Source organism: Hippopotamus amphibius, chromosome 15 (assembly GCF_030028045.1).
Source record: "Hippopotamus amphibius kiboko isolate mHipAmp2 chromosome 15, mHipAmp2.hap2, whole genome shotgun sequence".
Lineage (NCBI taxonomy): Eukaryota > Metazoa > Chordata > Mammalia > Artiodactyla > Hippopotamidae > Hippopotamus > Hippopotamus amphibius.
Genome location: NC_080200.1, coordinates 30,228,401 through 30,243,233, shown reverse-complemented (window position 1 = coordinate 30,243,233; position 14,833 = coordinate 30,228,401).

Sequence of the window (14,833 nt, the reverse complement as noted above, 5' to 3'; positions counted from 1 at the left end):
GGTCCGTCCACGTCTCCGGACCCATCGGGACTTGAACCCATTTCTCCAGGGAGACGCCCGGAGCCCACGGGGCAACGCACCCAGGCCCGGGCCAGCCTCTCCGGGTCACTGCTGGCGGCCCAGGCCGGTCCTCACCTCTGGAGTCCGGCTCGGAAAACCATCGGTCCGAAAGAATCTGACGACTGGGACGCACGCGCGTCCACCACCGAGCCCGTGGCTGCCTCCACCGGCCTCAACGCTCGGCCCGAGCCGGTCCCCACCTCCGGAGCGGGACGCGGGGGCACCGGGAAGGGAGGTGGGGGGGGTCGGGGAACGAACGCTCCCAAGGGCGGCCCAGGAGAAGGCCGGGCCACCAAGTCCCAGGCGCTCCGGGCACGGCAGACCCTCTCCTCTCCCACCGCGGCGGCACGACCCGACATGGGTTCCCGCAGCCGGAGGGGCACGGGCGCATGCTGGTCGACCCGGCCAGGTGGCCCCTCCGCCCCGGCTCGGGAGCGTGGCGGCAGTCACAGCCCCATAGATCTGCAGGCCCAATCTCAGGCGACAGCAGGAGGTGCCTACACCTCGGCGCCACCGGGGCTGCCAGCACCAGCGTGGCTCGCCTCCCGGAACTCTGCTTCGGGCCTGGCGGCTGAGTCACAGCCCTCGACAAGGTCGCAGGAGCTCCGGAGGGAAGGGACAATATAAAAGCGGCCGCCAGGAGGCGCCCGACAACCGGCTCGAACGTCCCCGGGCCGGATCCCGGTCGCCGGCCGGCCACCGAGGACGCCGGAGCGCCGGGCCGCCCAAACGCCCGAACTCCTCCCGGAGCGGGGCGGGCGTCCACCGCGGACCCAAGGGGTCCGCCTCGGAGCTAGCTCCCTGCCCGACACGACACGACACGACACGGCGCGTCCTGATCCCCGGCAGCACACGGGGGCGGGGGTAGCTGGCAAGATGCCGCCGGGAGGCTGCCTGGAAGGGGACGCGATTCCAGGCCATGGGGGGGGCGCGGGGAATTCCACGGAGACGCCCACAGTGCCACAAGCGAGATCCCCAGCTCCCCGGAGGGTGAGAGGGAGGGAGGGAGGGAGGGAAGGCGGGGACCAGCGAAACGAAACCAGGCAAGCGCTCCGAGAACGACGCAGGAATTCATCCCTTCTGGCACGGAGAAGGGCTTTGGAAAGCTGACACGCAGAGCCCGGAAGCTAGAAACGAAAGTAAACATACACTCTGGCCCCACACAAATGGAAACAAACATCTATTTCCGCACAGACCGCGACAAAGTCCAAAGAGAACACATGGGTGTGTGGGTGGGGAACACGCCCTTGAGGTCAGAACGTGGATTTCAAAACGGACTGACCACAGTCACCGGCGGGCGGGGGCAGGGGCGGGGGCGGGGGGGCGGGGAGCAGCGTGTCAACAGCCATCCACTAAAGAAACCGCGTTCCAGGACATCTACACAATGCAACGTGGTGAGTGTGCGTGCGTGCGTGCGTGCGTGCGTGCGCGCGCGCGTGCGTGTGAGAGAGAGATTTACAGCAAAGGTTCACAGTGACCTGTCGTCCCACCAAAATCAAACCAAGCCAAACTACCAAAAAGTCAAAGTCAAGCTCTGGGACTGCTGTGGCCCTTCAAGGAGTACGTAAAGGCACACACATATGTAGGTGTATGCACACGTGTACACATACAGACACACACACGTGTACACGTACACACACACACGCATCTGAAAACCTCAAGCATGTCCCATAAGAGGTTCCTGTCCAAAACAGAGCAAGGCCTCATGCAACGCAGCCCCCCAGAACAAGCAACCCGATGGGGAAAGCGGGCAGGAGGCCTGAACAGAGCAGACCAAGACCAGGCATTTTCATCCACAAGGAAACAAAGCCAGAAAAAACCAACAGAAAACAATGCCCACAAAGGAAACAAAGCAACAAGGACGACGACCCCCACCACTCCAACAGCAACCGCAACACAGTTTTCCACTGTCAACAAAGCAACCAACAGTACCTTTCTTGGGGGGTGGGGGCGGGGACAAAACCAAAAGCCAAAGGAAACCTTTCCCTGAAATACAAGAAACAACTGGGGCTGCCTAGCTGGCGCACTGCTTAAGAATCCGCCCGCCACTGCAGGGGACACGGGTTCGATCCCTGCTCCAGGAAGGTCCCACATGCCGCAGAGCAACGAAGCCCGTGAGCCACAACGACTGAGCCCATGTGCCGCAACTCCTGAAGCCCCCGTGCCTGGAGCCCGTGCTCCGCACCAAGAGAAGCCACTGGCAATGAGGAGCCTGCACACCACAACGAAGGGGAGCCCCCACTCACCGCAATGGAAAGAAAGCCCGCGCACAGCAAAAAAAGACCCAACGCAGCCCATCAAATACAGAACAATTTTTTTTTTTAAATGGAGGGTATGATAAAAAGCGCTGGCATTTCTCTGCACAAGCATACACGGCCAGGCCCAGGATCTGGAATCACGACAGCAAGTTCCAAACGGCAGAGGAAAGTGGCTCCTGACGGGACACCTATTTTTCACGCTGAGAGAGACCACCACCATGTCATGCTGGAGGACTCAGAGATATCACCTGGTGCCTGACAGAATGGCTCCCCGACAACAGATGACACTACGGAAAACAGCACAGAAGTCCCTGAAAGCACTGCACCAACAACTACCACGTGACCCAGCAACTCCACTACGTGCCCACCGAGGGGGTGAGGGTGACACATACACACACGTGTATGTGTATCCACACCTATCCCTATGTAGCCATAGTTAGGGACATACCGATAGCACTCTCTGTGTGCATACGTCTCTACCTAGTCACACACAGGCGCACGCACGTTTATGACTCAACCCTACCAGGGAATGAGGTCTTGCCATCCGCGGAAACATGGAGAGACCCAGAGGGCATTGCACTACACAAGATACCTCAGGTCGCGAGACTATCATGTCTGTGAAGAACGTGCACAGCAATACACACACATGAACACAAAGAAGGAACCGCAAACAGGTTCATCGACACCTAAAAGGAACAAATGGGGGGTGGCCAGAGGAGGGAGGGAGGGGGGAAGAGGGAGACGAGTGCAATAGGTGAGGGAGAGGAAGCGGTGCCCACTTCTAGTTATGAAATAAACAACGCACTCGCAGGATGTCATGTACAGCAGGCGGAATAGAGTCCATCCTACTGTCATGACATCGAATGGTGACAGACAGTAACGAGACTTATCACGGAGATCCCTGGGTCATGTGTAAACATAGCCACTCGCTAGGGTATACACCTGAAAACCAATATACTCTTGTCAGTCTGTTAGACTTCAATTTTAAAAGGGCGGGGGGAGGAGGGAGGGAGGGGGGAGGGGGGCAGAGAAAGGAGGAAGAGGAAGAGGAGGGTGGTGGGGGAGGAGGAGGAGGGGGAGGAGGAGGAGGAGGAGGAGGAGGAGGAGGAAAAAGATGGCTTGCCTTGAAGAAATCAAGAAAAGGAAAGAGCGAGAGAGACAGAGACAGAGGCAGAGAGAGACGCGAGATCAAGACTGGACACTCAGGTGACTGCAAGAGTTAAGGGAGATTAAGACAAGAAACAAACTCCCAACAGTAGTTTGGTAAGTCCAAAATCAAGATTTGGATATCATGCTGGCATCAAGCACCAACCCTTCTAAATGGACACAAAGACACACAGGCCTCCCTCACTTGGGGCCGGGGGGGGTGGGTCGTCAGGACCAGGAAATGACCATGCAAGCGGAAGCTGGAAAAGGCAACCTTGTTCATCCACGGCGGAAACATACCATGGTCCCACAGCATTCAAAACATTGTATCAAAACATGTACAAACGGCTCTTCCTCACTCCCAATGAAAACTGCAGAGAACGTCCAAAACAGCCAACGTATGATTTGCTTAGTAGATTGTCATGGAGAGCCTCGACCAGAAAGCATCGCTTTCGGTTTGTAACATCATAGGAACAGCAGTCTCAACAGCGCTTGCCTTCTTGGCACAGTATCATTTCTACGCCTGGATACACAGTCCTACTTTGGGGTGGGGGGGGTGGGGGTGAGGGAGCCCTGCCAGCAGTTCCTATTTTTCAAAGCAGACCTCTTCCCCCTCCCCCCAACCACCACCACCATTTTTCTTATTTTTTTTCTCTTTCCTCTGGTCTCAGGTTCTGCCCAATCCAGTCCACTGGCCTCCATCCCAGGCCACTGTGGGCTGTGTGTACAGATTTGCAAGATGAAGACAGTTCTCCCCAGAGAACCGGGCAGCCGCCCGGCTGAGATCTAAAAACCGATCTGCTCATGCAATTCCACTTTTTCTTTTTCTCTTTTAAATGGGCTTCTTTCTGTCAAGGAGAAGATTTCCAAATCAAAAGGAGACCGAAAGATTTCTAGGTTCCACAGCTTCAGGATTCCATGGATCGGGGGTGTCAAAAAGTCTGTGCAGGGCCTTCAGTAAAGGCCGTCTTTCTCAGCGCACACAAGTCAACCCGAGACCAAGGCAACCTGAGGGCAAAACCCCTCGCTTGATTTCATTTCTCCCATTAGGCCCCGAACATCAGAGCGCGTGTGACAGAGAGAGAGAGAGAGAGAGAGAGAGAGAGAGAGAGAGAGAAACCCCACAAAAGAGAAACAAACGAAAACCCCAGCAAAGGTTCCATACATTGTTCGCCAGGATTGGAAGTGATGAGGTCGTTGCGGGGGAGGGGGAGAATATGCGGAGGGCACTTGGAAACCTCGCGGTTGCAGCCAGCAGGTGCTGACAGATACGTTTTTGAAAGCGGCTGGCGGCGCCCTTGAGCTTCCTACGGTTCTGACCATACCCGTTCTCAGGGAGGTGGCTGTGGAGCCCAGGATAGGCCACGCCAAAATGCACCTCCGTGGCACAGTGATCATTTGGCGTGACGGTGACCTCAAGCAGGCGGCCAACACAAGAGGGACCCTCAGGCTCTCCTTTGTGTCTCCCTGAAAGCGAGACATCCATCTCTCTCTCGGGTGAAAGGCGCACTCCCTGCATCCGCACCTGGAGTTAGGAGGACGCTCCGATCCCCAAAGTAGGGAATTCATTCGGGCCGAGAAGCCTAGGGAGACAAACACTGTGACTTCTTTCAGGGACCCCCCCAAGCCCAAACTCTGTTTAGATTCTTCCTTCCCTCAGGGCACACCCGAAAGCTAAGTCTCTCGGTCTGATCCCTGTCTCACACATGTACTGTCCCTTGGTCTACACAGTCGAAAAGCTGCCCGCCTCAGCCACTTCTCAGGGCTAGAAGGTAAAACAACAACAACAACAACAACAACAACAACAAACGAACACGTGTTCCCGCTCCCGCTTCCTCTATCCGCCTGCCTTGAGTCCATGTTAGGATGAGTCCAGCCACGAGGACTCAAGAGGGGCAGAGGGGGAGATTTCCCCCTCCCCCAAACAGGAAGGCATCTGGAACTCTCTTCCCAGTGGCCACCCGGCTCAACTCTGGGTGCCTGAACCCTAGTTTGCCTCCTTTCGATTTTTAAATGCTCTTCCCTGGGTTAGAATCACAAGGAGAGATGCTCACGTGTGTATGTCTTCCAAGTTTTACGTGACATGGGGCAGCCCTCCTAAGAAAGCAAAGAAAGACTCAGAGAAGTGGCAACACCTACAATCTCTTCGGTTCTGCTGAGGAGAGGGAGGAAATCTGGGAAAGTAACTATACTATGGCCCGGGCTGGCGGGCGCCGGGGGTGGGGGTGGGGGGGGCGGGGGAGAGTTAAGGGAGCTAAAGGAGGATGAGATTTCTTAGAAACTCATTCTTAGGCACAGACACATTGGAGGGATGCGGGACCCCACCTCTTCTTTTCCCTTGTGTTGGGAAGATCATTTGGCTCCTGCCAGCTGGGGTTTCATTCCCCCACGAATCATCAGGCGAGTGCTCTGGAGAAAAGAGCGAGAGCACAGGTCAGGCGAACATGGAGAAGATGGCTGCCGGATGCCCGGGGCCACACGGATGTCTTCGGGGGCACAGGCACGTCCACGATCTGTGCACCATGTCTACGGCAGATTGGGTGTGTAGGTCATTTTGAACAGGCTCCCATCCACCTGCCCTCATTGGGGTCCTGTCTCCAGCTCCCCTGAGCGGTGCCGTCACGGCTAGGCGAAGACAGGGCTCCTCCAGGGGCGGGCCCGTGCCAGAGAAAGGGAGACGGCAGTGAAGTCATCGAGCTTCGGGTACTTCTACCAGAGTGACTCTCCTTCATCAAGTCCCCGGCAGGTGGAGGGACACGTCTTTCTGACACAGTGGGGCCAGGGGAGGCTTAGAAAAAGGCTTCTGACAACCGCACCATCAAGTATGAGCTCTCCGTTTCCTTGACGGAAGAGTCCCCCACTTTCCCAAGTGGTAGAGCTAGGAACAGGCCCTTCGGGTCCCATCTTACACGTGAGAATGACATGCTGACTTTACTCCTCTTCAAGGTGGAGTTTGTAAAAGGTCAGCCCTGGAGGAAGGACCCAGCTTGTCAGTCCTCTCATGCTATCATCCAAGCCAAGGAGAGCCGTGCCAGAGCTCCACGGAAGGAATACGGCGATCGGCTGCCTTTGGAGAAGATGGCTCTGTGAGCAGCAGCATGGAAACCAACCGAGAAGCAGGGGCCACTCTAGAGGCCAGCAGGGTCCTTAGGGGCCCAGCCAGGCCAGGCCAGGCCAGGATGGAGAGAGGGGATGGAGCCGGACCTTTGAGGCCCTAGCCTCCACAGCACCTGGGATTCTGCTGGGATTCTTGAGAAACTCACTCCACATTCTAGAAGGGCCTGCGTGTCACAAAGATACGAAGCCATACTTTCCTTAAAGAGCACCTGCCCTCAGGAAGTGGCACTCAGCACGCTCGCTGGTGATGGGCCAGACACACCCATAGACACTCAGGTTCCAGGGAAAAGCTTTGCTCAGCTCTTTCTCCCCTTCTGTCCTCAAAACACAAAGCCATCGCTTCCGGATACCAGGGAAGCTCTCAGGTAGGTTGTGCTGGGGCGGGCGCCAACTAGAACTGTGAAGAGGGGAGATCGGAGCCGCAGAAGCTCTGGGGCCCCGAGGAAAGACGCCGCCGATCCACCTCTCGCACCTTCCTCTCAGCGGGAGGGCCAGGGACTCTCCCTCCGCACAGGATCCTGGCCACACACGAGGGAGGGCCCACACCCACTTTCCTGCTCCTCTTTGCTTGGGGTGGGTTCAGAGACACTGGACTCGGCTCATCCCTCTCCACAGCGGCTCGTCCCTCTCCACAGCCGTGCACGGCAGGCAGCAGAGCAGAAGAACAAGAGCCGGCATCGTCCACCGTTCCCAGAGCTGCTCCATTCCCATCCACGCGCATCCGGATGGGGCGCACAGACAGGGCGCTCGTCCTGAGGTCACCGTGTCGCTCCAGGTGCGGATTCCCGAGATGGTGACATCTCGGTCGAGGAGACCGTCCCCTGTGAGACCACAGGCTTGGCAGTATTGGCGAGAGCATGCTTCGTGGGCCATCTGCAATTCCATGTCACCGGAAACATACCGTGTCAAACTTGTGCTCGGCCTCCAAGTCAAAGGGCTGCCTGAGGACTTTGACCGACAATTCCAGTTGCTCCTGGCCTAAGAGACACAACTTCTCCCAAGGAAACAAACCGTAACACAATGGAAAGTCTGACCTACCTCAAGACGCGTGTTTGACGTGGCACGGCCATGTCCGGAGGCTCATGTGACTTCCATGCGGGGGCAGCCTGGGAACCGCCTTTCTGAGTCTCCCCCTCCCCGTGCGACCCCAGGGTAGGGCTGGTGCAAAGAGAACGCTGGATGGGATGTAGGCATTGGAAGTGAAGCCACAGCCAAGGCTCTCTGCAGGCTGTCGCCATCCCACATGGTGACAGGTGGGCACAGAGGTGCAGGGTGGAAGGCTGTCCATCCCCACACACACACACACACACACACACCCGCCGCACTGCGTCTGGCTAGTGTTCCCAGCTGGTGCCCCCTGGACGACAGTGACCCAGGCCACTCCTGGCTGCCTGGCCGCAGATCCACCGAGGGACAGCTGTGCCTTCCCCCGAGTCTCTCCATGTCTCCCCTGTGGCCCCGCACATCGGTGGCTACCTTTCCCTGCGGGCGCTGACAGCTCCATCGGCACTGCCACCTCCGCCACTGCCACCGGGCACTCAGAGGACTGAGAGCCACAGCCTTCCCTCCCCTCCCCTCCCCTCCTCCGCAGCCCAGCCCAGCCCTGCCCTGCCCAGCTGCTCCCAGGCCTCTGGAAGGTCCAGTTCCTAGAACGAGGTCTTCATTCCTGTGACTCCCACGGTGTCTCTGTTTCCATGACACAGACCGGCTATGTTGTCCCGACAGTAGGACACACACAGAAACCCTGTGTGAAAATCATGAGGCTGACAGCATCATTAGTCATCTGAGACAGAAAATCAATAAAGATATCGTATTAAATACACATAATTATAGGTAGGGGTGTGTGTTTGTGTGTGTGTGTGTGTGTGTGTGTCTGTCTGTCTGTTTGTCTGTCTGTCTGTATCTCACTGCAGTATTCACACAAGCATTGCCAGCCAAGCAGAACCTCAGGTCTCTGTGATAATTGTCCCTGGGGATGTTCTGCCGACTGTCACGCAGAGACCGTCGTTGTACGGAGACACAGGTAAAGACGTGTGTTTGTCAAGACAGGAGAACACAGAAAACACATCCTGTTTCACAGGGATGAACTAGTGTCATGATGCCAACCTGGGGACATGGGCTCCCGTTCATGCTCCTGTCCAGGCCCTGCAAGCATTAGGGGACCATCGCTTCTGTCCTTGTATGGGCCGCTCACTGCACTGAGTTCTTAGTCACCTCACGTAGCCCTCACCGCAAATCCACACCTTGAACGTGGTTCTCCTTCCTCATCGCCACCGCCACCACGTTCCTCCTGGTCTCTTTAAACGCGCACGCATCCCTGGTGGGTGGGGTAAGGAGCCAGCTCCCCCCACCCCACCCCACTCCGGTGCCTGCCCGCCTGCCTGCCTGCCTGCCTGCCTGCGTGCATGCGTGCGTGGAGTAGAAGCAGGGAATGTTCTGTCGTTCCCCCTTCCCAACCCGCGAACGAAGGAAACCTTCGTGTATCTTTCTATACTTTATGTGCTGTCGCCTACATGTGTTCCCCCATTTTTCTTTATCCACAAGAGCTCCCTGCAGTCCCCGCTCTCTGTATGAACGGCATTCACACACATCCAAAGTGAATTTATTTCAGCTTCTATCGGGTGGCATATCCAGATAGATCCTTTAGGTCAGGAAGCACAGAAACACAGCCAAGTCGAGTGAGTGCTGAACCAGAGTCATTTAGGAATCCTATGAGGTGACCAGTGTGGAAGGAGCATGTGTTCCAAGGCACTTCTTTTGATGTCTTAGGTTTACCTAGCCAGCAATGCAGATCCCATGAAAGTGGCCAGAGATCTTTTCTCCATAGGCTCTCCTGTTACGGAATGCAAGTGTGTTCCCGCACCCACGGATGACACACAGTGAGGCCAAACAAGGGGACACGTCAGAGTTTGGGGCAGGGGAAGGTTTCTAGCATGGCCGAGCAAGGGGAGGGTGGGAATCTTTCTTTTCCAGAAAAGTTAGAACTTCTCTCAAGTTGCATGGGCCCAGAAAATGCTTTCTCCTCTTCGATCATCAGTCAAGGAAAGGTAGCACCTGGTTTTTCACGAGGAGATTTTCTTCCTAATTCCAGTTATCTTATAAAATAAAGAAGAAAAATTCTGTTAATGTTTCACATAAGCGTCCAGGACTATTTCACTTCCATGATTTGAAGAAATGTTATTTTCTCTCTGACTGACACTGTCCTTGAAGGACCAAGCTAAACTTCTAAGGAGCCAAATTCCAAATCATTTTGAGACTAGGAAATACAAAGTGTAGTGTCATAGATTGATTGATCGATCCATTGATTTCATCAGACAGCAGTCATCACTTCTAAGATTATTCGAACACCACTAACTCTTGTGTAACAAAGTTGAGATGTCTGCGCTCGAGCACGCACACGCACGCACGCGTGTGTGTGTGTGTGTGACTCATAAGGGGATGTTTTCCATAGCTGTGCACTATGGCACTGCAGGATCTCTGGTTGCTGAGTACTCAGAGGTGCAAGCCCCGATACAGAGCTTGGACTGTGAAGTTATGCATGGGTTCTCAATGGTGTGTGTGGGGTCGGCCCCCCTAATCCCCCATGTTGGTTGTTCAACGGTCAACTCTAATATATAGATCAGAGAGGATATCATCCATGTGCTTCATATGAATAACTTTCCCAAATAATCTTTATCTTTTTCAAAGGAAGGCATCCTGTAATCCATTTCATAAGATGCTATTGGGAACCTACTCCCCCAGCATGTGAATTATCCCTACAGAGCGCAAGATCCCTGAGAAGGAGGAGCCCTGCACGCTGAGACACCAGGAAAGTAGGCTTTTAGATGATATTGTCTGCTTCTCATGGGATGACGGTGTCTACTGATCCTATTCAAGTGTGTAAAATGAGAGCCCCCTGGCAAGGATCAGCAGAAGGTCTTTTCTGCTGGGCCCTGGGCTCTTCCTTAAAGTGGGGAGGCCAAGAGCCTCAAGAAGGAAGAAAGGAAGGAAGGAAGGAAGGTGGGAGGGAGGGAGGGAGGGAGGGGAGGGTTTGCCCAGTGCCATCAGGCCCGTGTGTCACCCTAAAGAGAAGGGCAGCCATTGCCACTGCTGGAATCATGTCCCCATTTCCTGGGCAGGACATTCAAGAAGGCCTCCTCCTGTGTGTTTCGTGCATCACCTCGACGGTGCCCCCAGGAATAGTCACCGGAGGAAACTGTGCAGCTGAGCCAACCTGCCTGGGAACACGGCCTCCTTCCTTTAAGAAGTGGAAAACTCGCCCAGTGCTCTCTCTGTTGTTGTTTTTCCGGTCCTTATCCTTGTCCTTGTCGTCGGCGTCATCGTCGTTACTGTTGTTAACAAGTGAAAGATAGTGAGTCAGAAAGAGAAAAACAAATATTGTATATTCACACATATATGTGGACTGCAGAAAAATGGTACACATCAACTGGTGTGCAAGGCAGAAATAGAGACACAGATGTAGAGCACAAACATATGGACACCAAGTGGGGAAAGTGGGGAGGGTTGGGGGGGAATGAATTGGAAGATTGGGGTACCAAATTGTACACTCTAAATATATACAGTTTATTGTAAAACATAAAAAGAAAATAAGTTAAAAAAAGAAAAAGTGAATGATGCCTCCGTCTAGAGGAATACTTGGCAGTTATTATGTTCAGGACCATTTCTTTTTCGGCCATTGATGGAAAACTCCTTGGATCCTGTTAGCATTTATGGATTCAAGGAGTGCAGTTCTTCATAGGTTCTGTCACGTCATTAGGAGGGGAATCCTCATCAAGTTGCTTCAACGAGGACTACGTGTCCTTCAGATGCGGAGATGGAAACGAATGGTGCGCTGCGGGGCGGTGGGGGGGGCGGGGGCGCGATGATAGGCACCCAGGACTCCTTCCCCCAGGCCTCCTTTTGTTCCCTCACTGCTTCCTGGAGAAAGGACACCACACCCCACCCCCACACACACACCCTCTAGGTGTGCTATTTGCTGTCCATAATTTCACGTGCCCTTTGGGCATGGCTGATAGAGACGGACATGAAGCAGCAGGACGGCAAGCTGGCACCTGGGCCTAGGGAAGTTTCACAAGTGAAATATCAGAACTGGAGCTGGGACAGACATGCCTCCCCTTCCCGGGGCCGGGGATGGGGGGGTGGGGTGCAGAAGCTGGGCTGGGGGAGCTGGAGACGAGGGGCACAGAGAGAGGCGGGGAAGGGAGGCCCCTCGTGGGCCTGGGAGAGACGGGGATCGGGGGCGGGGCGGTGGGGGGCAGGGGGCCACTGCTGACCAGCCTCGGTTCGGGTTCCCTGTCCCCCATCCTGCTGAGAACTTGCCTTTGCTTCCTGCCCTCAGGTGTGCGAGAGGAGCATGTTTCTTTTCAATAAAGACCAATACATTATGTCACACTGTGTTTGGTTTTGCTTGTTCATGTTCCAGACGAGGCCAAAGAACTCTCCCAGGGGAGGTGTGGGTACAAAGGATCTGACAGGATGGGAGGGTGCGGGTCCGTGCATGGGCCAAGAAATCCAGAAAATCTGTCGTAGCTGAGACTCAGGCCTTTTTCAGAAATAGGCCAAGAGAGTTCAGCTTTGACCATTCCCTGCCAAGTAGTCATCACAGGTGCTTCCTGGAAGGGATTGAGTTGCAGAAACCAGCGTGGCCCGCAGCCCTCAGGTCTCAGCCCGGCAGGCAGGCAGGCAGGCAGGCAGCGGCTACTGTCTGTTGGTCCCGCCCCACCCCGCCCCCGCCCCCGCCCCCGCCTGCTTCTCCACCGCTCGCTCCTTCCCAAGTCGCCAGGGGCCGATTATAAACCAGTGGAGGGGGGGGAGCGTGTGGGGGGCGGTGTCAGTGAAGAAGATTTGTAGATGTTAGGGTGGAAGCAACTTTAGCAGTTTGAAATGGCTGTGATGATGGGTGTTTGGTTCGACTTTCAGAGTGGCTCTCACAGAAACAGGCACCAGGATGGTTTCCATAGGAGCTGTGGTGGCCATGTCTCTAAAGTTTTCACCAAGTCCTCCAGCTTCGGTCTGTAGGGCTTCAGGCAAAGGGCCGTTTTCGTTGTCAGTGATGCCAAGTCAAAAGGGTGGGCTGGGCGAAAGTGGGAAACATTCATGGAGAGAGTTGTAGCCCGATATTGGGGGCAACTTGAAAGACTTCAGGATCCAGTCCGGTTTTCAGGTGAAAAGCAGCACCCTAAGGAAAATGAATAGCACCAGAATCTCATATCCACAAGTGTGTATTCCCGTTTTATGGAAACGTAACGTGGGCCTCTAAGGAACGCATGCAAGTGACTCTCTTGCCAAAGAAATAAGGAGCCTCACGGAGAGTTTCTGAATTCTGGACGGAGCAGGTAGGGAGAAAAAGAGAAGTGATTCCATTTTGCTGACAAGGGTACAAGTCACCAAATGGATGTCCAACTTTTAAAATAAATTGGGTTTTGTTTGTTTTCATTTTCCCTTGTAGCTGGCAAAGAAAAGATTTCACAATCCGTCCTGTTCTCTCTCTCTCTCTCTCTCACTCAGGTTAGGAGATTCTTTTCTGTTTGAAATAATTGAAGCATTTATAATGTCGTGCAGTTTCAGGTGTACAGCACAGTGATTTAGATAGAAAGATAGGTAGATAGATAGATGATAGATAGATAGATAGATAGATAGATAGATATAGATAGATTCTGTTTCAGATTTTTTTTCTCTTATAGGTTATTACAAAGTATTGAGTATAGTTTCCTGTGCCAAGTCGTAAGAGCTTGTTGATTATCCACTTTATGTATAGGAATGTGTATATGTTCATCCCAAGCTCCTAAGGTATCCGCACCCTGCCCCCCACCCCGGCTTCCCCAATCAGTCCTATTGTAGACAAGTAGTCATACACACACTATCATCCTAGCCCTCAGTTCATTCAGCCCCACGTAGGTCACTCTTTCTTCTCGGAGTCCAGTTTTCCCATCGGCCGTGTCAATCTTGCCTGATGATTGAGTGTGACTGGAAAAGTGATGGTCCCAAGAAGTTTGCAAGAGCTTTTGTGAAGGCTCATAGGACTTGCCCAGCGAAGTGGGTGCCTTGGTCACTGCAGGCTGTGGAAGGTATACCCAAAGTGGCAAACACAATTTTTTTTTAACCGTCTCTATGCCATGGTGAGGACAGAAGGCTTGCAGCAAGGGGAGGCTTCAACCCACATGGAAACCATACTCACCGTCACAGGAACATTTGGAGGACCCATACTACGTGGCAGTGGAGTGAAGTCCAGTGGCCGGGGTTCAGGGGTTCCTGAGAGAGGAGGTCTGACGCCTCTGGGGACAAAGAGAATTGTTCTCTCCCAGGGTTACAAGCATGACAGGTCAGCCATTGCAGGTAACCTGTAGAAATCTTCCCACCAGCATCTATTTACAATTGGAGCCATTCTAAATGCACCAAGGTGGGTGGCGGAATGTGGGGGGAGGCGGGGAGAAGGGGGGGAGGTTCCCCGGGAAGCCTGAGACATGGAGACCCAGTGGCCGGCCGGGCTGCTGTCCCTCTCTGGGGTCTGCTGTCCCTCTCTGGGGTCTGCTGTAGCCCTGACCCTCTGTTGAATGGACAGAATGGGCGTGTCATGCCCCACTCATCACCTCCACTTCGGGCCCACAGAGGCGCTTCCGTGAGCTGCCTGCACCCCCCTCCAGTCGGCTGGAGGGGAGGGAGTCTGCGGTATGGGTAAGCAAACGGCCCACGGGAGCGTTCGCGGCCAGGGCCGGGGCACGACCTCGGTAGGCTTGCTGCCCTCAGGCTCGCCCCTCGGGCCCTCGAGGGGGAGCACGCCCAAGATGCGTGACACAGCCCCCTCTCTCACAGGCCCCGGCCCCCACGATCGCTCCCATGCCCGCGCGCAGCCCCCCACGTAGCGGGGGCCACACGGGGCGTGCGCTCAGCCAAGCTCAGCCCCCCGCGGCACGCCGCTGAGGACCAGCACAACGAGGCGGCCCCTGACCCCACCGCCGGGGGGGGAACAGGCGGGCGCACCTCCCTTACCGTCTCGACCCCCCCCAAGAGAGAGCCGCTCACGGCACATGCCACGGTGGCAGAGACCCGAGGGACACGCTGGGAAAGGGGAACAACACCACCGCTCGGCCTCGGGCACCTGAGGGACGACCTGGAGCGCTCCAGGAGCACCACGGAGGGCCAGGCGAGGCACGCTCGCACACCGACGGGGGCGCGCAGCGTGGCGGCGGGGCGGCCCTCACCGCCGCGGGGAGGGCCGCTCGCGAGGCGTACGCCAAGGAGGCAAAGCGAGA